Source organism: Cetorhinus maximus, chromosome 22 (assembly GCF_964194155.1).
Source record: "Cetorhinus maximus chromosome 22, sCetMax3.hap1.1, whole genome shotgun sequence".
In the NCBI taxonomy this organism is placed as follows: Eukaryota; Metazoa; Chordata; class Chondrichthyes; order Lamniformes; family Cetorhinidae; genus Cetorhinus; species Cetorhinus maximus.
The window spans coordinates 37363648-37384684 of record NC_135900.1 but is presented as its reverse complement, the minus strand read 5'-3'; positions in this window follow the sequence as shown (position 1 = coordinate 37384684).

Genomic DNA, 21037 nt, shown 5'->3' with positions numbered 1-21037 from the left:
CTAGACATCAGTGCTGATGCCTCCCCCATTAAAATTGTGTGGGATCCTTGAGCAGTGTAACTCCTTGAGTGCATGATACCATTATGAGAGTGTGAGGTTGGAGCTGAAGGTTGACTTACCCTGGCGGGGCGGATGAGATCATTCAACCCCTTCCTGCACTGGATGCCATTACTCAAGCGTGTGCCCGAAGAGCTGCCCTCTCTTGCAGCCGCCTCCCAGGTTGGAAAGGTGAGACTGTGGGCCTCCTGGAGCCATCCTTCGGGTAGAGGACATGCCGGTGCTGACAGACTCCATGGCTGAGGGCCACAACGGAGTCATTGCTGAACCTGGGAGCTGCTTTTTGCTTCAGTAAAGCCATATCAAGAAGTTTCCTACGCATGGCTGGCCTGCTGAGAGTAATGTGTGTGTTCAGGTGGCTTTCAAATAAGGTGCCCAGAGCTTCAAGCCCGTTAAGTAATGGCGGGGTGGACAAATCACTACCCGTTCTGCCATGTGATTCGGAGAGCTGCTCGCTGGTGCATAGTTAATGAGCTTCTGAGCATGAAATCAGGAGCAATTTCCCGCCATGCCGCCCAGCAAGAAACACGGCATGAAACTCACCCGCCACCACACACAGGCTCTGGAACGGAAAATTCCACGCAGAGGAACTGGGAGGATGGACCAAAGGTTCAGATTTTGTACATACCCTTAAACCCATCCCCACCTCAAGAGCCATTTAAGTTATGCTGCTTCTTCCTAATTTTTGTTGCTTTACATAAATTGTATTTGACACGAGAAAGTAGCAGCTCTTATGATCTTTTTGAAGTCAAGTCCATAGTCTGTGTCCTTCTTTGCACAACTTTCCTACTCAAAACGATGAATTATAATTTGTACATACTTTGTATAGCATAACCCAATTAAACACACAGGGCTGGATTTTCTCACTAGTTTAGGGACCACAGTGACAGGACCAAACAGAGGTCCCAAGCCCACATTTGCCAGCAGAGAGATCAGTGGAGCAATCTACCAGGAGGAGACCTCCCAGCTCAGTGTCCTGTTAAGGACCGTGGGTAAGGTCCTGCTGCAGAGGGCCCAGAGGGCTGGCATCTCTGAAGCTTCGGCAGCCTCAGTGGGAGAGGTGAGCACTGCTGAGGCAGTTTGGGGACTGAGAGGCCTCAACATGATGAGGCACTCGCTGGCCTGCACAACAATGATCAAAAAAACAGCATCTATTGAGCTGGAAGGGGAACGCCTCCAGTGGATCGTTCTTCACCTTGATTACTGCCTTTTATTAATGGAGCCTCTGGCTCTGATGACCTCAAATGGACGACGTGGACGACACATCTATTAAGCTTCAGGGCTCTGCAAGTGCTGGGGTCTGCTCTGCCATTGGAAAAATGGCTTAAAGGCTGCAAAATTGTCCCTAATTGAAGTTTCAACAATCTTAATTGGTAGCCTGCCTCCATGGAGCAGGCAGCCAATCTGCTTCCCAGGCCACCCTTGTAAAAGTTTCTCAGCGGCGGGAATGTGTTAGGGAGCTCCCCTTAATTTCCCGGCTCCTCCACCTTGAAGAACATCAGGGTTGGCGCAAATTCAGCCCATTGTTACACATGGAAATAACAAATTACAAGCCTTTCTTTTTTAGTGTATTTATATTGTAATAGGAAGTCTCTAGTCTTTCTTAGGAATAAGGAGTATCAAAATCTATATCAAGTTACTTGACCTACTTTAGACCTGTTTCAGCCTTTCCCTGCCTCACTGAACTGACTTTTTTCTATCTCGACTCTATTTTTCTCCCCTTGAAAGTCTCTTCCTACCCACATCCGTGACTTTTTTGATACCTTACGTCACTTCCGCAGTTTCCATTATTCTGTCCCTGACTGTCTCCTTTGCACCATGGACATCCAATCCCTCTACACCTCCATTTCCCACCATGATGGTCTGAGTGCTCTCTGCTTTTTCCTTAAATAGAGGACTAACCAGTCCCCAGCCACCACCACCCTCCTCTGCCTGACTGAGCTTGTTCTCACATTCAAAAACTTCTTCAACTCCACTCATTTCATGGGATAAAATGTGTTGGTATGGGAACCCACATGGGTCCCAGCAATGCCTGTCTTTTTGTGGGCTATGTGGAACATTCCTTATTCAAGATAAAAGCAAAGTACTGCGGATGCTGGAAATCTGAAACAAAAACAGGAAATGCTGGAAAAACTCAGCTGGCCTAGCAGCATCTGTGGAGAGAGAAACAATGTTCCTTATTCCAGTCCTACTTAGGCCCCCCTCCCTCACCTCTTTTTCTGGTACATTGATGAATGTCTTGGTGACACCTCCTGCTTTCATGTGAATTGGAAAATTTCATTGACTTTGTTCCCAATTTCCACTATTCTCTCACCTTTACATGGTCTATCCATAAGTTCCCTTCACTACTTTGACTTCTCTGTCTCCATTTCTGGGGATAGGCTATGAGTGGGTATTCACTATAACTCTACAGACTCCCAATTTGCTTCCTGTAAGAACTCTATTCCATTCTCCCTGTGGTTCTGGCTCCATCGCATGTGTTTGAACAATGCAATGTTCCATACTAGCACTTCCAATATACCTTCTTTTTCCCTTGATGTAGGATTCCGCCCCCCTCCCCCCACCCCCACAGCATGGTTGACAGGTCCCTCCACCGTGTCCAATCTACTTCATGCACTTCTGCTCTCATCCCTTCCCCTCCCTCTCAGAACCATGATAGGGTTCCCTTCATCCTCACCATTAGCCCACAAGCCTCTGTAATTCAACGGATCATCTTCCTGCATTTCTGCCACCACAAACCACATCTTCCCCTCCCCCCTGCATTCAGCATTCTGAAGGGACCATTCCCTCTGGTCCACTCCTCAGAAACCCCCCCACTGGCCACTCTCCTTCCTCCCACACCATTTTATGTAAGTGCAGGAGATGCAATACCTGCCTTTCTACCTCCTCCTTTCTCACCATCCAAAGCCCCAAATACTCCTTCAAAGTGAACCAGTGATTTACTTGTATTTCTTTCATTTTAGTATACTGTAGTTGCTGCTCACAATGTGATCTCCTCTGCATTGGGGAGACCAAACGCAGACTGGGTGACTGCTTTGGAGAACATCTGCATTCAGTATGCAAGCATGACTCTGAGCTTCCTGTTGCTTGTCATTTCAATTCTCTATCTTGTTCCACTCTGACCTCTCTGTCCTTGGCCTGCTACAGTTTTTCAATGAAGCTCAACACAAGTTTGAGGGACAGCACTTTATCTTTCGATTCAGCACTCTACAGCCCTCCGGATCCAACACTGAATTCAACAATTTAGATCATAACCACTGCCTCCATTTTGTTTTGTGTCTTTATTTTTTGCTGGTTCAGTTTTTTTCTCGGTTCTTTCTTTATTCCTTTATTTTGCATTCGGATGGCTGCTATCCAGATATTCACACCTCACCTGGACACATCTTCGGTTTCTTTACTTTACCCATTACCATTCCTGTTGGCTTTTGTACCATAAAACTCTTTGTTATTTAATTTCTGTGCCGTCCACCCAATCACAGATCTTCTTCTTTTGTTCTTCCTTCCTCCCACCTTTCACTTGCTCAAAACCTATTACATTTCTAACTTTCCACAGTTCTGATGAAAGGTCACAGACCTGAAAATATTAACTCTGTGTCTCTCTCCATGCCTGCTGCCAGACCTGTTGAGTATTTCCAAAATGTTCTGTTTTTATTTTATATTATATTTACTTTTCCTCTTGTAACATATTCTGTTATAGACACTCTCAGCAAGCAGTCATTGTAAATGTAATAATTGAAGGTGTAGCCTTTCCAACTGCCTATCAGGGGTCATGTGATTGTTCTTGAAGGTTTCGAGCAAAGAGGGTGGGGCTTCCTTGTCGAGGGCCTGGTTGAAGCACGTAGCATCTGAAAAGGTCTATGTAATAAAGTTATCTGTTTCAAGTTGAAACCTGTCCAGTGTGTCAATTCATTACAGTAAACATACCGTACAAAATCTTTAAATAGTAAAATGTTAAGATAACTTTAATATACTTGGAAAAGTTAACACCTTAAATCAATTTAAGGAATTGAAGATATTGTAAAGAAAGATTAACTTCCCATACCGTCTCAAATTAAACAAGAAACTAAGATTAATATCAGAATGAATGTCCTTCAACAAACTTTCTTGTTTTGTTACTTTTGTGAACATTTTACATAAATTACACCAAGCATTAATAATCTCAGTAAGGAAACTGCTTTGGAGACTTTATTGATGATGACTGTGAGAGAGATGACTCAATACTGTCATGAACCTAAATGCTTGAGAGATTTGCACCATTCCATATATGTGTTAGTTTAATTCCCTCACATTGGTGCCATAACAACTCCACATTTGCCTGACAATCAGCAGCTAGAGAAATCTGAAACAAGTTCATGGAAATGGACATTGTGTGTGCAGTACAGCAAACAGTAATTTCTCTGTGCAGGGGAACAACTCTGTCTTAAATAAGAGGAAATCCTAAAGCTAACGTTTCTGAATTAGGACAAACCGAATTTGACCACCTAACCTGAACAGATTCAACTTGGTTCACTTGAATTGAAGTATGGACTACTAAATACAAAAATAGAATTTAATCTAACGTGCAAAGCTTTTTAGCAACCTTAACCCAAACACCATTTCGAAAAACCTTTTGTTTTCTGTATCCAATAAATTTAGCAAATCATTTGTAACTTAATAATTTATTAAAAACGTGCAACTTATGCAGATTTTAAAATTTTAGCCTCCGGTGCATGTATATTCCTGATTTATTCAGTCATATTTCTTCGTGTTTTAAATCTGTATTTCATTTTCTTTACAGCTTAGGTTATTTATTCATTCACGGGGTGTGGGCATTGCTGTCTAGGCCAACATTTATTGCCCATCCTTAAGTGCCCTTAAGAAGGTGCCATCTTGAGCCGCTGCAGTCCATGTGGTGTAGGTAAACCATAGTGCTGTTAGGGAGGGAGTTCCAGGATTTTGATCCAGCAATAGTGAAGGAACAGCGATATATTTCTAAGTCAGGATGATAAGAGGCTTGGAGGGAAACTTGCAGGTGGTGGCGTTCTCATGCTTCTGCTACCCTTGTCATTCTAGGCGGTAGGGGTCATGGGTTTGGAAGGTGCTGTCGAAGGAGCCTTGGTGAGTTGTTGCAGTGCATCTTGTAGATGGCATGCACTGCTGCCATCATACTCCTGTCTTGTGCCTTGTAGATGGCGGACAAGCTTTGAGGAGTCAGGAGGTGTGTTACTTGCTGCAGATTTCCCAGCGTCCAACCTGCTATTGTAGCCACAGTATTTATGTGGCTGGTCCAGTTTTAGTTCCTGGTCAATGGTAACCCCCAGAACGTTGATAGTGGAGGATTCAGCAATGGTAATGCCATTGAATGTTAAGGGGAGATGTTTAGATTCTCTCTTGTTGGAGATGGTCAAGTAACATTCGGCACTTGGGTGGAGCATATGTTACTTACCACTTATCAGCCCAAGCCTGAATGTGTCCACATCTTGCTGCATATGGACATGGACTGCTTCAGTATCTGAGGAGTCATTAATGGTGCTGAACATTGTGCAATCAGCAAACATCCCCACTTCTGACCTTATGAAGGTCATTGATGAAGCAGCTGAAGGTGGCCAAGCTTAGGACACTACCCTGAGGAACTCCTGCAGTGATGTCCTGGAACTGAGATGATTGACATACAACAACCACAACCATCTTCCTTTATGCTAGTTATGACTCCAACCAATGGTCAGCTTTCCTCCTGACTCCCATTGACTTCAACTTTGCTAGCAGTCTCTAATGCTACACTCAGTCAAATATCACCTTGAAGTCAAGGGCAGTAGCTCTCACCTCGCCTCTTAATTCAACTCTTTGTCCATATTTGGACCAAGACTGTAATGAGGTCAGGAGCTGAGAGCCCTGGCGGAACCCAAACTGAATGCCAGTGAGCAGGTTATTGCTGAGCAAGTGCTGCTTGATAGCACTGTTGACGACACCTTCCATCACTTTGCTGATGATCGAGAGTAGGCTGATGGGCTGGTAGCTGGCCGGGTTGGATTTGTTCTGTTTTTTGTTGACAGCACATACCTGGGCAATTTTCCACATTTTTGGGTAGATGTGAGAGTTGTAGCTGTACTGGAACAGCTTGACTAGAGCCGTGGCTGGTTGTCCTCCATGTTGAACAGCAATTAAGAAGCACTGAGGCAAGAGAACAGAATGTACTCAAGGTGAGGGACTTCAATGTCCATGATCAAAAGCCGCTGGTTCAACATGGAGGAGTACCGATTCATCAGCTGAGTCAGTGGGGGGTTGTGGGGGGGTGGGGTTAGTGGGGCAGTAGGTGGTAATTATCAAGAGGTTTCCTTGCCGATGTTTGTCTTGATGTCATGAGATTTTATGGGGTACGGAGTCAATGTTGAGAACTCCCAGGGCAACTCACTCCCGATGGGTTTTGAATACCAAGATTGAATACATTTGATCATTCAGGCAAAAGCAAAATACTGCACATGCTGCAAATCCGAAATAAAAACAGAACATGCTGGGAATGCTCAGCAGGTCAGGCAGGTGGAGAGAGAAACTGAGTTAATGTTTCAGATCGATAATCCTTCATCAGAACTAGGAAATGTTAGGGATGCAATTGATTCACAACTTGATTTCTACAGGTACTATGTAATAGGAGTTTGTGCAGTCTCAGCATAGTCCTAATTGTTGAAAGCCAAGAAAACTGACAATAATTCAGCAGCACTTGATTCTAGTCCATCGGTCTCATTTAAAAGACATCACAGGGAACATAAAAGCAAGAAATTTCCTCAGAGCTTCTCCCATTGTTGGAAGTCTGGTAGAAGTGCCATTTGCTGTAAATGGGTTTTCTGATGTACTTCTGGAGAAGTAACAGTGGGAGCAGCTCAGAGAAAATTCTAAGCCCTGATGTGGGAACTGGAAATATAGCATTGGTCTAGTAGCCATTCCATGGAGACTTTGTGGTTACATGGCACAGAAGGAACTTTATCCTGTATATAACTGCAATAGGAGTGTTGAAAATAACACTGCATATAAAAATTATAAATTGTTCCATTCTTTATCATGGATGTGACACCACCCTGAGGAATTCCTGCAGCGATGTCCTGGAACTGAGACGATTGACCTCCAACCACCAAAACCATCTTCCTTTGCGCTAAGTATGACTCCAACCAGTGGACAGTTTTCCCCCTGATTCCCATTGACTCCAGTTTTGCTAGAGTTCCTTGATGCCACACCGAATCAAATGCGGCCCTGATGTCAAAGGCAGTCACTCTCACCTTACCTCTGGGCTGAGCAAGTGCTGCTTGATAGCACTGTTGCCCTTCCAATGGAAGGATACCCCTTCCATTACCACACTGATGATCGAAAGTAGACTGATGGGGCAGTAATTGGCCAGGTGGGATTTGCCCTGCTTTTTCTGTACAGGACATACCTGGGAAATTTTTCACATTGGCAGGTAGATGCCAGTGTTGTAGCTGTACTGGAACAGCTTGGCTAGTGGTGCAGAATGTTCTGGAGCACAAGCTTTCAGTACTATTGGAGGAATATTGTCGTGGCCCATAGCATTTGCAGTATCCAGTGCCTTCAGCCATTTCTTGATATCACGTGGAGTGAATTGGCTGAAGACTCGCGTCTGTGATGCTGGGGTTCTCTGGATGAGGCCAACATGAATCATCCACTCAGCACTTCTGGCTGAAGATTGTAGCAAACGCTTCAGCCTTATCTTTTGCACTGAGCTCCCTCATTATTGAGGATAGGGATATTTGTGGAGCATCCTCCTCCAGTGAGCCATTTAATTGTCCAGCATCATTCAGAACTGGATTTGACAGGACTGCAGAGCTTAAATCTGATCCTTTGGTTGTGGAATCGCTTAGTTCTATTTATGGCTTGCAGTTATGCTGTTTGGCACACAAGTCTTCCTGTGTTGTGACTTCACCAGGTTGACATCTCATTTTTATGTATGCCTGGTGCTGCTTCTGGCATGCCCTCCTGCACTAGTCATTGAACCAGTGTTGATCCTCTTACTTGGTGTTACTGGCAGAGTGGGGGATTTGCTGGGCCATGAGTTTACAGATTGTGTTCGAGTACAATTCTGTTGTTGCTGATGGCCCTCAGCGCATCATGGTTGCCCAGTCTTGAGTTGCTAGATCTGTTCGAAATCTATCCTAATTAGCACAGTGGTAGTGCCACACAACACGATGGAGGGGACCCTCAATGTGAAGACAGGACTTCGTCTCCACAAGGACTGTGCGGTGGTCACTCCTACCGATACTGTCATGGACAGATGCATCTGTGGCAGGCAGGTTGGTGAGGATGAGGTCAAATATGTTTTTCCCTCATGTTGGTTCCCTCACCACCAACAGCAGGCTGAGTTTAGCAGCTATGTCCTTTAGGACTCGGCCAGCTCGGTCTGTGGTGGTGCTACCGAGCCACTCTTGGTGATGGACATTGAAGTCTCCCATCCAGGGTGCATTCTGCGCCCTTGCCACCCTCTGTGCTTCCTCCAGGTCGTGTTCAACATGGAGGAGCACTGATCCATCAGCTGAAGGGGAGGCGGGGAACGGTATGTGGTAATCAACAGGAGGTTTCCTTTCCCATGTTTGACCTGATGACATGAGACTTCATGGGGTCCATAGTCAATGTTGAGGACTCCCAAGGCAACTCCCTCCTGACTGTATACCACTGTGCTGCCATCTCTGCTGGGTCTGCTCTGCCGGTGGGACAGGACATACCCACAGATGGTGATAGTGGAGTCTGGGACATTATCTTTAAGGTATGATTCCATGAGTATGACTATGTCAGGCTGTTGCTTGACTAGTCTGTGAGACAGCTCTCCCAATTTTGGCACAAGCCCCCAGATGTTAATAAAGAAGACTTTGCAGGGTCAATAGGGCTGAGTTTGCCATTGTCGTTTCCAGTGCCTTAGTTGATGCCGGGTGATCCGTCCGGTTTCTTTTCTTATTATTGACTTTTTAGCAGCTTGCTAGGCCATTTCAGAGGGCATTTAAGCGTCAACCACATTGCTGTGGATCTGGAGTTACGTGTAGGCCAAACCAGGTAAAGGCGGCAGATTTCCTTCCCTAAAAGACAACCAAAGTGAACCTTTTGGATTTTTATGACAATTGACAATGGCTTCATGCATTAGACTTCTAATTCCTGGTTTTTATTGAATTCAAATTCCACCATCTGTTGTGGTGTGTTTCGAACCCTGGTCCCCAGAGCATTACCTTGGGTCTCTGGATTACTAGTCCAGTGACAATACCACTACGCCACTGCCTCACCCCTTTAACAAAAATGTTGCCTGTACCATCTGGAGGGAGGTGACACTGGCACTTTGGAAAATTTGATGGCCTGAATGGTGAGGCAACACAGCAGCCACTCTCCTTTCTTTCCGGTGGGTACTTTGTAAATTAGCAAATTCTTCACCTACTATAAATAAAAGCTGCACAACAGAAAGCACTGTGGTTATGGGGTCACTGAATATGGGACCTTCTGCTTTAGTTATAGCTACAAGACTAGGTCTACGGCAGTTGGTGAGGGAACCAACAAGAGGGAAAAGCCTACTCGACTTTGTCCTCACTAGTCTACCTGTCGCAAATGCATCTGTCCATGACAGTGTTGGTAGGAGTGTAGGTGTTCCTCTTTTCCCTCAGAGCCTCTCCCCACACTCGGGTTCATAAGTGTATGGTTTGAACAGAATGACCAGTGAGACAAGTTTCTTCTGTTAATTCACAATCACTTTACTGAATCTCCCACAACCCCACAGTACAAAACCTCAAATTTAAAACGACCCATTCCCAGTATCCAACACAAAGTCACCACGACTCAGTTAAAACTTACAAAAACACAGGCAAAACACCACGTCCTGTCCTGAAGCCTTAAGCAAAAAACCCCTCAGACCAATATCACCAAGATATGGCTGAAACAAGTTACGAGGCACCGGCAAAAAATACCAAGTTTTTGCCCCAAACCTTCACATAACCTTCGAACCAATATCACTACGATTTGGCTGAAACTTACAATCCCCAACACGCACTGGTCTGTCCAGTGTTGACTGTAGGCCTGAATCAAGGTGACTTCTGACTGCAGCCCAAATACTCGGACCTGCTCTGCTTTTATAATAATTTAACTCAGACATGTCAAAACATATTTCCTGTTGTCCCAATGTCCATTTAGCTGATTCCACGCAAAGTCCAAACAAATGTCATCAGCTCCTGCTGGTTGAAACAATACAAGGTTTTCCATAGGAGATGTATCCAGATGAATATTATCAGTTCTCATTGTGTGAACAATTCTCCTGCTGCTTGAGATGGCACAGTAACAGCTCAGTAACAGCACCTGGCTCCAAAGTTAAAGAGGGCTTGAATGACCTTATTCCAGTACTATTGTCTGTGGTGGTTGAATAATTTCTTGAATATATTGGATTGATGATATGTCCTTTGTTCCATCATACTGGGTAATCAAACCTCTTGATCGCGTTAGTCAATGTCCAAACTGTTTTGATGAGTCACTGTGTTTTCACTAAGTGTCCAAATTAACCCATTGCTTCCCAGCCCTGTACTGCTGACTGCAGCTCATCTTTTTGCAATTTATTGTTGCAATCATGAGGTCAAAACATGTCCGTGGATTTGAAATTATGTTCCATAATTTTTCCAGTTTGAGGGGATTTCGATCCTACAGGAGTGACTACCGCACTTTCCTTGTGGAGACAAAGTCCTGTCTTCAAATTGAGGATACCCTCCATCATGTTGTGTGGCACTACCATCGTGTTAAAAGGGGTGGATTTCAAACAGATGTAGCAACTGAAAACTGGGCATCCATGAGGCGCTGTGGGCCATCAGCACAACTGTATACAACCACAATCTGTAACCTCATGACCTGGCATATCCCCCACTCTACCAAGCTGAGGTATCAACCCTGGTTCAATGAATAGTGCAGGAGGGCATGCCAAGAGCAGCACCAGGCATACCTAAAAATGAGCTGTCAACCTGGTGAAGCAACAAAACAGGGCTACTTGCGTGCCAAACAGAGAAAGCAGCGAGTGATAGACAGAGCTAAATGATCCCACAACTAATGGATCAGATCTAAGCTCTGCAGTCCTGCCACACCCAATTGTGATTGGTCGTGGACAATTAAAAAGCCAACTGGAGGAGGAGGCTTTGCAAATATCCCCATCCTCAGTGATGCGGGTGCCCAGCACATCAGTGTAAAACAGAAGGCTAAAGGATTTGCAACCATCTTCAGCTAGAAGTGCCGAGTGGATGATCCATCTCAGCCTCCTCCTGAGGTCTGCAGCATCATAGATGCTAATCTCGAGCCAGTTCAATTCACTCCATGTGATATCAAGAAACACTGAAGGCACTGGATACTGCAAAGGCTATGGGCCCTGACAATATTCAGGCAATAGTACTGGAGACTTTTGATCCAGAACTAGCTGCATCCCTAGCCAAGCTGTTCCAGTTCAGCTATAACACTGGCATCTACCCAGCAATATGGAAAACTGCCCAGGTATGTCCTGTACACACAAAGCAGGACAAATCCAACCCGCGAAATTACTGCCCCATCAGTCTACTCTCAATCATCAGCAAAATGATGGAAGGGGTCATCAACAGTGATATCAAAAGGCACTTACACAGTAATAACCTGCCCACTGACACTCAGTTTGGGTTTGGCCAGTGCCACTCAGCTACTGACATTACAATCTGAATCCAAATATGGACAAATTAGCTGAACTCTAGAGGTGAGGTGAGAGTGACACCCTTGACTGAGTGTGGTATCAAGGAGCCCTAGCAAAACTGGAGCCAATGTGAATCAGGGGGAAACCTTTCCACTGGTTGGAGTCATCCCTTAGCACAAAGAAAGATAGTTGTAGTTGTTGAAGGTCAATCAACGCAGCCCCAGGACATTGCTGCAGGAGTTATCAGGGTAGTGTCCTGGGCTCAACCATCTTCAGCTGCTTCATAAATCTCCTTCCTTGCATCATAAGGTCAAAAGTGGGAATGTTCTGAGATGATTGCACAATGTTCAACATCATTTGTAACTCCTCAGATACTGAAGCAATCTGTGCCCATATGCAGCAAGACCTGGACAACATTTAGGCTTGGGCTTATAGGTGGCAAGTAACATTCGCGTCACACAAATGCTAGACAATGACCAGCTCCAACATGAAAGAATCCAACCATCTCCCCTTGACATTCAACGGTATTGCCATCATTGAACCCCCCCCCACTATCAACATCATGGGGGTTACCCTTGACCGGAAACTAAAATGGAACAGCCATATAAATACTGTGGCTACAAGAGCAAGTCAGAGGCTTAGAATTCTGCAGAGAGTAGCTCACCTCCTGACTCCCCAAAGCCATCCATCACCTACAAGGCACAAGTCAGGAGTGTGATGGAATACTCTGCACTTTCCTGGATGAATGCAGGTCCAACAACACTCGAGAAGCTCGACACCATCCAGGACACAGCAGGCTGCTTGGTTGGCACCCCATTCATCACCTTCAATATCCACTCCCTCCACCACGGGTGCACAGTGGCAGCAATGTGTGCCTCTACAAGATGCACTGCAGAAACTCACCAAGGCTCCTTCAACAGCACCTTCCAATCCTGTGAGGTCTACCATCTAGAAGGACAAGGGCAGCAGATGCATGCGAACACCACCACCTACAATGTCCCCTCCAAGCCACACTCCTCCTGACTTGGAACTATATCGTTATTTTTCACTGTGACTGGGTCTAAATCCTGGAGTTCTCTTCCTAACAGCGCTGTGGGTGTACCCACACCATATGGACTGCAACGGTTCAAGAAGACAGGTCACCACCACCTTCTCCAGAGCAATTGGGGATGGGCATTAAAAATGCTGGCCTTTCCAGTGACGCCCACATCCCATGGAAGAATAAATAAAATTTTACCCATCTCCCCTAACATAAATTATTGCATGCATAATCCTCAAACCGCTTTTTAAAAATTCATTCATGGAATGTGGACATCGCTGGCAAAGTTGGAATTTATTGCCTGTCCCTACTTTAACAGGGTGACACTAGCACTTATCTCAGTTCCTTTGCTACTTGAACATACCTCCTCAATTTCTAATATTCCGCTAGTCACCGGAGAAAATTATGCACCATGCCTCTGGCCTCTGATAGAGAGGGCAACCAGAAAAATCTCCTTCCCTAAGAGGAATGGACCATGGAGCTCATGGTAAGGTGCTCTTCTCTTGCCATTGGAGACTTGGAGGGCGTAATGCCAGTGTCAGATTAACAACTGAGCTCCAATACAGTCACCATGGTGTCTCTGTGAAGAACCACAAAGCAGTAAGCTTCCACATCCTTCATTGTCTCATTAATTTCTATGGAAAATTATCTTAGCTTGTAGTATCCTTCATGTGTAATATCTTCTGATTCAGGAAGTAAAGGGAGGCTTTCTGTAGATGTTTGTAAAGCAACAGAAATGTGATCTATTTCATCAAGGGCCGTGGGAAAACCAGCAACTCTAAAACTGGATGGTTCTACCCTCCTGCTGCACCTGATGCCCAAGATAATGAATTCTTAGCACTCTTATGAGGTGTGACAAATGCATGTCCATACTGCACCCCGGGTCATGTAATATAAAATCCTGTGCCTGCCTAAAATGGCTGCGTCATTAGTCGAGTGCGATCATCATCTTCATAGTGGCAGAGAGAGTGGTGCGGGTAGAAGATCACGGCTTCAAGCCCTTGTGTAGTAGATGGCGGAGTCTCTTTGGTGCAGCACATTCTTCTTGTACACCTCTTCCTTCTAAAGTTGTCATTTAACCCGTGTTGCCAGTATATTGTATGATAGAGTAATATGGGAATCAGTCCTCCTTAGATGCAGCCTGACTTTTCTGTGCACGATCCTGTGCTAACCTTCTTCCCCCATTCAATTGTGTCTTTCAAAAGGGAATTGGATAAGCATCTGAAGAGAAAATAAATAATTGCTGGGCTACCAGGAAAGGATGGGGGAGTGGGACTAGCAGAGAACCAGCATGGATATGGCAGTCTGAATGGCCTTCTTCTGTGCTATAATATTTTATGATTCTCTTCCATGATGATAGCATACAGAATACCACACCTGTTCCTGAGAACATCCACACCATGACTGAGGAGAGGAGAGTCAAAGCCTTCCAGTGGTCTCACCTTCTCAGATGCACTCATCTATTTCCATGCAAGCAGAATGCTAAAGCAAAATAAACCCTTTTCAAAAAGCCATCTCCAGCTACGGGAATCACTGGGGAAATTCTTCAAACTCTTCAGGCTCAAAGACCCCTCACTTTTTTTTCTGCCTGACTTAGCTGGAAAAAAATGATGGTCAACGGAGAGTAAAATCAGGCAGGCATCCCAAATCTGCCTGTTTCCCACCCAGCAAATTATGCGCAAGGCTCTCCTTGCATAAAGCAGTCAAACTGGGTAACTATGGCTCAGAAGAACATCAATAATGTATATGAACAATGATGGACAGGAAAAGAACTCTAGTCCAGCCGGCTGGTCCCACAGAATTTTTGATCACTTATGTATCACAATATACACAATCACCACCCCACCCAAAACCAAGTGATCTCCAGTAATGACAAGCGAGATAGAATTCCAGGCTAATATGTTGAAAAAAGATCTATTAAATTCCTCTCCAACCCACTCAGACAATCAAAATTAGTCCAGGAGATCACTCGGGGTTCTGATAGCTCTATGCAGTAAGTACAAAGCAATCAGCACGCCAGCCAGAGGCAGGTCCAGCTCTTGCTTGATGAATCATTGGAAGAGCTGGGAAAAGTAAGTTGAATAACATATTCTGTAGTGATCAGAGATTAAAATATGGACACAAAGTCCTTCACATGAAGAGTCATCAATGTATGGAATGAATTAATGGGTAGGTTTCTGGATTATACGATAGGGAAATTGTAACTTCTTTGTGGATGGATGAACTGAATGGCCTTCCTCATCCATATTTATCTTGTGACAGAAAAATTGGATGTGGAACTATTTGCTCCTGCAGTAGCTGATTTACAGGCCTGACCTATAAAAGATAATAAATAGCTAGTGGTGAACTGCAATGCCATAATTCAATCAAACTGTACTGATAACATTATATCCATGAGAGAGAAGCTTGTATCATTTTTGAATGTCAGCAGAGCCCCCGAGGTTGAGTTTACTTCTGCCTATTAATGTAAGATGCAGCGTTCAGGCTGTAGAGGTGTATAAATCAATTAGTACAATCTAATTGATAAATGACCTACCTTTGCCTCTTCCTTCAATGAGCATTTGTCAATTGCACATAAAACCAACAGTGCATCGACCAGCAAAGTTTCTTGAAAAAAGTGTCAAGCAACAATAGCTCTCATCACTGGCAAAATGGAAAATCCCAACTCATTCATCCCTCCCAACATCTGGAGAAATGATTCAATGATAACATCAGACTCACTCCTGCAACATGTGTATCTTTGCCTGAGAGGCTAAATAAGTTTCCCCCATGTCATTATTCAACTTTTACATTCTTTTGAGTGCATATTGATATTTTACAGAATTATGAATAGTACAGATACAATTTAGCCCCCAGCGATTAGGAATATACATTAATGAGCATCCTGTTATATCCGCTGTACCCAACAATGGTATGAGAAATGAACTGTCAGAGAAATAGCCTAATTCTTTTGGAAAGTTTCTCTTCAATGCTATACAGCATGTTTGTTGGGGTGGTGATTGTACTTTTTGTATTTGTCCTTGTACATTGTGAAATGTGACTTTGGTGGCTTGATATAAGATACATGCATAATGTTGGTATTTAGTTATGAATTGTCAGATTTATCATTTGTGAAATATTAGACTTGAAAAGCACTCACCAAATTGCAGTGAAAGCAATATTACTTTTTGAAGTAAATCTTTCAATTGTCAAACTACTGAGATCCCATCAGAGCCATAATGTATCAATGAAATGTTAGTTCATTAGAATGTAAAATCCTTCAAGCAAGCGCCACTCTCAAAAGTGGTATCCATGCTATCGTGCAGAAATAATTAACAGCGATAATTATGTGAGTTGTGCATTTATTTAATTAGCTACAGGAAGTAATATCCTGCCATTTCACACAGATGCCTTCATCTGAATTGCTAAAATAATTAATTACCTAAATGAAAACTAAGAACAGGAAGAATTAAATCAGCATATCACACATTCTTTTCAAGCTGCAGCTGTAAGGCTTTTTGAGATAAGTTAACTGAAGGTACAAAGCACCACTACGATGATTGGCATGCTGCTAAAGGTTTGTGTATGTATCGATTCTAACTTAGAACTATTGCACTGCAGAACAGTCTTTGAAACTTATGTAATACATAAAGGTCGGCACATTGTTCTACTGTATGTGGATGGGGATTTACTTTCCCTGCTCCTTTTCATTGGAAAGCACGACACATTGTTAACACTTGGCTGGCTGCATACTGCCCAGCTAAAATGGCCTAGTAATGTATTGACACAGTGTCCATTTCACCAACTTGCTCACTAAAATTGGTAGAGTTTGCCAGGACTGGACCTTCTGATTTCAACATTATACAGGTTGTGTGTGGTGCTTAAAGAGACCGGTGGAGGCCATCATCAAAAAGGCAAGCTTCTAAAATAAGACTTTACTTCAAAAAGGCGGTGACGTTTCTTTCTTCACAGCAGTCCTAAAGGCCGTGTGACTCCCACTCAACACCATCTCAATCCCCTTGCTCCATTGAAAGATGCTGCCAGTGATGCAGCAGTCCAAATTTTAAATCCACTTCAGCTGCAACACGCCTAAGGACACACAGATTTTGCCCTCGTCAGGCAGGCTCGGAGGGGGTGAGCGGGAGCGCGAAGCTGACCACCGCCCGCAATCGGGGTCCGACCATGATTTCATGCTGGCGGGCCAATTAAGGCCCACCCAGCGTGAAACCCACGTGGCAGCGCTCAGCACTGCCTGTGTGTTGGGGGGTGGGGCAGGAGGCCGAGTGCAGAAGTTTGTGCGTGCGCATGGATACACATGAGTGTATACAGGGAATGCTCCTTGAGGCACAGAGCTACCTCAGGGAGATGAAAAGTTTTGAAAATGAAAAATAAAGAATTGTAAAATGTTAAAAAGCGTGTCCCCTCATGTGGCTCTGTCACATGAGCAGGGACATGTTATTAATGAAATGTTAAAATTTTTATTTATTTTTAATGGCTGTTGGAAAAATTACATTTAATTGGGACTTTAATGGCCTTAGTAGGCCTATTATTTGTCAGCAGGTGCGCTGCTAACTCCCGCGCACGCCCGCCAACCGAAATATCGCGCGAGTGCGCGATGACATCAGGGCGCTTGCCCGACATCATCGCGTGTCATTTTACACTCTTTCGGGTTGGGCATATGCCTGCCTGACAAGGTAAAAATTCTGGCCACACCAGAGACTTGAGCACCAAATCTAGGCTAACACTCCAATGCAGCACTGAAGGAGTGCTGCACTGGCTGAGGTGCCATCTTTCAGGTGAGATGTCAAACTGAGGTCCCATATGTTCACTTAGTTGGATGTAAATAATCTCATGGCTCTATTTGAAGAAAAGCAACACAGTCCTTTCTGGTGTCCTGGCCAATATTTATCTCTCAGCCATCATCATTAAAACAAATAATCAGGTCACTATCGCATTTGCTGTTTTTTGGATCTAGCTGTGCACAAATTTGCTGCCACATTTCCTACATATTAACAGTGACTACACTTCAAGTAATTCATTAGCTGTAAAGTGCTTTGGGATGCTCTGAAGTCATGAAAGATTCAAGTTCTTTCTGTACTTTTCTTTTCAATTGCGTTAATGTTTCAGCCTGAAAGAAATTCAGGAAGTTACATTTTCACATTCCTGTGCTGCTATTTATATATACATATACATATATGTGCTGCCTCTGAACACAAACATAAGTAGAAATTCTAGGATTTACCCTCCTGTCAGTGACGCTAGAAAGCATTGAATAATTTTCTTCTGATATGCTCACTGTCCATTCAAATAGGGCTCTTTATTTTTGAAACTGCTGGAAAGAAAAGGTTCTTCTCAAACACACTGGCCACCATGAACATCCCTCTTACATAATGCAAAGAATAGCTCAGCAGAGCTAGGGAAGGACATTGATACATAGTCCTGCTCAGATATTAATGTCACTGTATGGTAATCTGAATTGAAGGGAACTCCCCCTGGATTACTCTAAGTGTATTCACTAGAATAGTGAAGGTTAAAGGCAGATCTAATAGCAGTATGCAAAATTTTGAAATGCTTGAGAAGATAAATACCAGAAGGTTGGGGGTACTTTAACATTGAGGCACAGGCTTTGATCATCCTAGATCCATCATGAAACTTCTCTTTACGTGTTGTGCATTGCACTGAATAAGACTAACACATGTTCAGCTGCAAGCAGCAATCATTGAACTAACTTTATTTACATTTCCCCAACAGAACAGAGAGACAGCAAAGAAGTCAGCTCTTACAATATGCCACTCCCTCCCCACTTATAAAAAAAATTTATACATTAAAATGCAAAATGGTACATATACATAATCTCCCAGGGTACAATATGATTAAACCAATATTAACAATGCCTGAAAATTTAATAGGTTGGGTTGCTTACTTGTATTTATTGTGACCACAACCAAAACATATATGGCCGACACTACTAGAGAAATTTACATGCAAAAAAAATCTTTTAGCAAAACTATCATAAATTGACAAGAAAAGAACAACTTTTTTCTTCTTCCTTCCAACAAAATGTAATTAATCTATCTGGCTTCTTTCTCATTCCGCTGGGTATCTCCTTCCATTCCCATTAGCTTAACTCTACTCTCTCAGCATCTCTAACTGTGTTAAATCTGAACTTTGTCCCAGGTTTTTGCCATGATGAAGAGGCTCTCTGTCATGGTAAAATAGCGGAACTGCAGAAAAATCGTAGGTCCCACCCTGGACACGGCACTTCCCATTTTCACTGGGGTGTGAATGGGGGTGGGGTGCATTTCACATATGCACATTTTATGGAGGCAGGTGGCCATTTAAATCAGCAGCTACCTCCACTCTGGTCATATTTTGGTAGCCGAGGTGTGTGAAACCTGTAGTGTGCAAAACAGACCTATAAGAGCAGGTTTGAACTTGGCATTTTTGTTTGGATAGCCAGGGGGACCCCTTTGGAGAGGTAGGGGACCCTGTGGAACTTACCTTAAAATTTTACTCGCTGCCCCAAAGTGGCACAAAATAAATTCCATCTGCCTTCCCTTAACCCAAGGGAGTAGGGGGATGGGGCTCCTGGTCTTGCAGGGCAATTGTTGTTGCTCCTACTTACTCATGCACCCAGGTGGCAGGAAGAACTTTGTGCTGGAGAAGGATGCATAATGCTTCGTGTGAAGGAACATAGAAGGTGGGAATGGCACCCTCGCACATAGAGACTACAGAAGCCAGTTACCACGAGCAGCCAGAGGCCAGAGGGAGGGCAGGCATTTAGAAGGAAGAGGTTGCTGCCCTTGCACTAGGAAGAAGGAGGAGGAGAGGTAGGAGAACCAGGTACTACCCTGTGGGAAGGGTCTACAGACCTAGGACATCCTTTCTCAATATGACGGGGAACCAGTGTCAAAGGCAACTGAGGCTAAGCCATGAGGTGATGACAAGACACAGGTTGCATGGTCCAGCAGTCAATCGAGCCGCAATCCATCAACCCCCATGCCCTGCCAGTGGCTTGAAGGTAACCATCGCTCTCCACTTCTATGCCTCAGGATCTTCCCAGGGTTCATCAGGAGACCTGGCTGGTATATCCCAGTCAGCAGCTTACAGCTGTAACTCATGTCCTGTTTGCTTGTGTAGAGGCTCACATCAATTTCCCTACAGATTTGGTGTCTCAGTTTCAAAGAGCCAGGGCCTTTGTCCAGTTAGATGGCTTCTCTCAGATGCAGGGTGTTATTGATTGCACTCATGTTACCATAAAGGCCCCAACTCAACATGTGGACACCTTTGTCAACCAGAAGCCCTTCCATTCAATCAATGTACAGGTGGTTTGTGACCACCGCAAGATCTTCTTTCATGTGTGTGGAAGGTTCACTGACAGCTGCCACAACTCCTTAATATTAAGGTGTTCCCAACTCCCTGAGCTATTTTGGCCACCAACGCAGATCCTTGGTTGCTTTCTAGGGGACAAGGGAAGAACTTGGCTAATGGCCCCTTTAGGAGCCCACAAATGGGGGCAGAGCGCAGCTACAACAGCACCAGGAGCACTCACATGCAGGCAATTGGCATTTTAAAGATACGCTTCAGGTGCCTCAATCGCTTAGGTGGAGATCTGCAATATAGCCCAGCAAGGGTATCAAGAATAGTAGTGGGGTGCTGCACGCTGCACAAAATTGTGCAGTGGAGGGGCCTACAAATTGATGATGACAACACCATGGACAGAGCCCCAACCTATGGGATGAGGAAAATAAGGAGGAGGAAGCCCCTGTCCATTCAGAAGATTCTGAAATGGATGAGGATGAGGAAGCTGCCAATGGCAGAGCAGCTGGAAGGCATGGCCATGTAGCCAGAGCTGACTCTGTGCAGAAAGAGATCATCGCCAGATGGATCCTTGTGCAAAATAGATTGTCATAAGGTCCTCCCATATCATAATTGCCATCAGCCAGTGCCAGGTGACAAACTTCCGCCGAAAGAACCTTGTACACTGACTCCACAATTACTCAAGGGGCTGCCTGTCCCCCACAAAGGAGAGAATAAACATCAATGAGTTGGACTCAGTCACATTCATATGGCTGATACCTTCATCATCATAACCATGGGCCTTATTGTATTGCAAAGACACACATGGTAATAAATCATTCACAACTTGGCCTCTCACAAGAACGCCATGCGGTCAGATTGTCCATAATCAAACCTTACCCATAATGTTGAGAGTAACACAATGTCAGAATTCAAACCCTATACATACTGATAGGATTGTATGTTGTAGCATACAAACGGATAAGGCATCTCACGGATAAGCAGCCCATAAA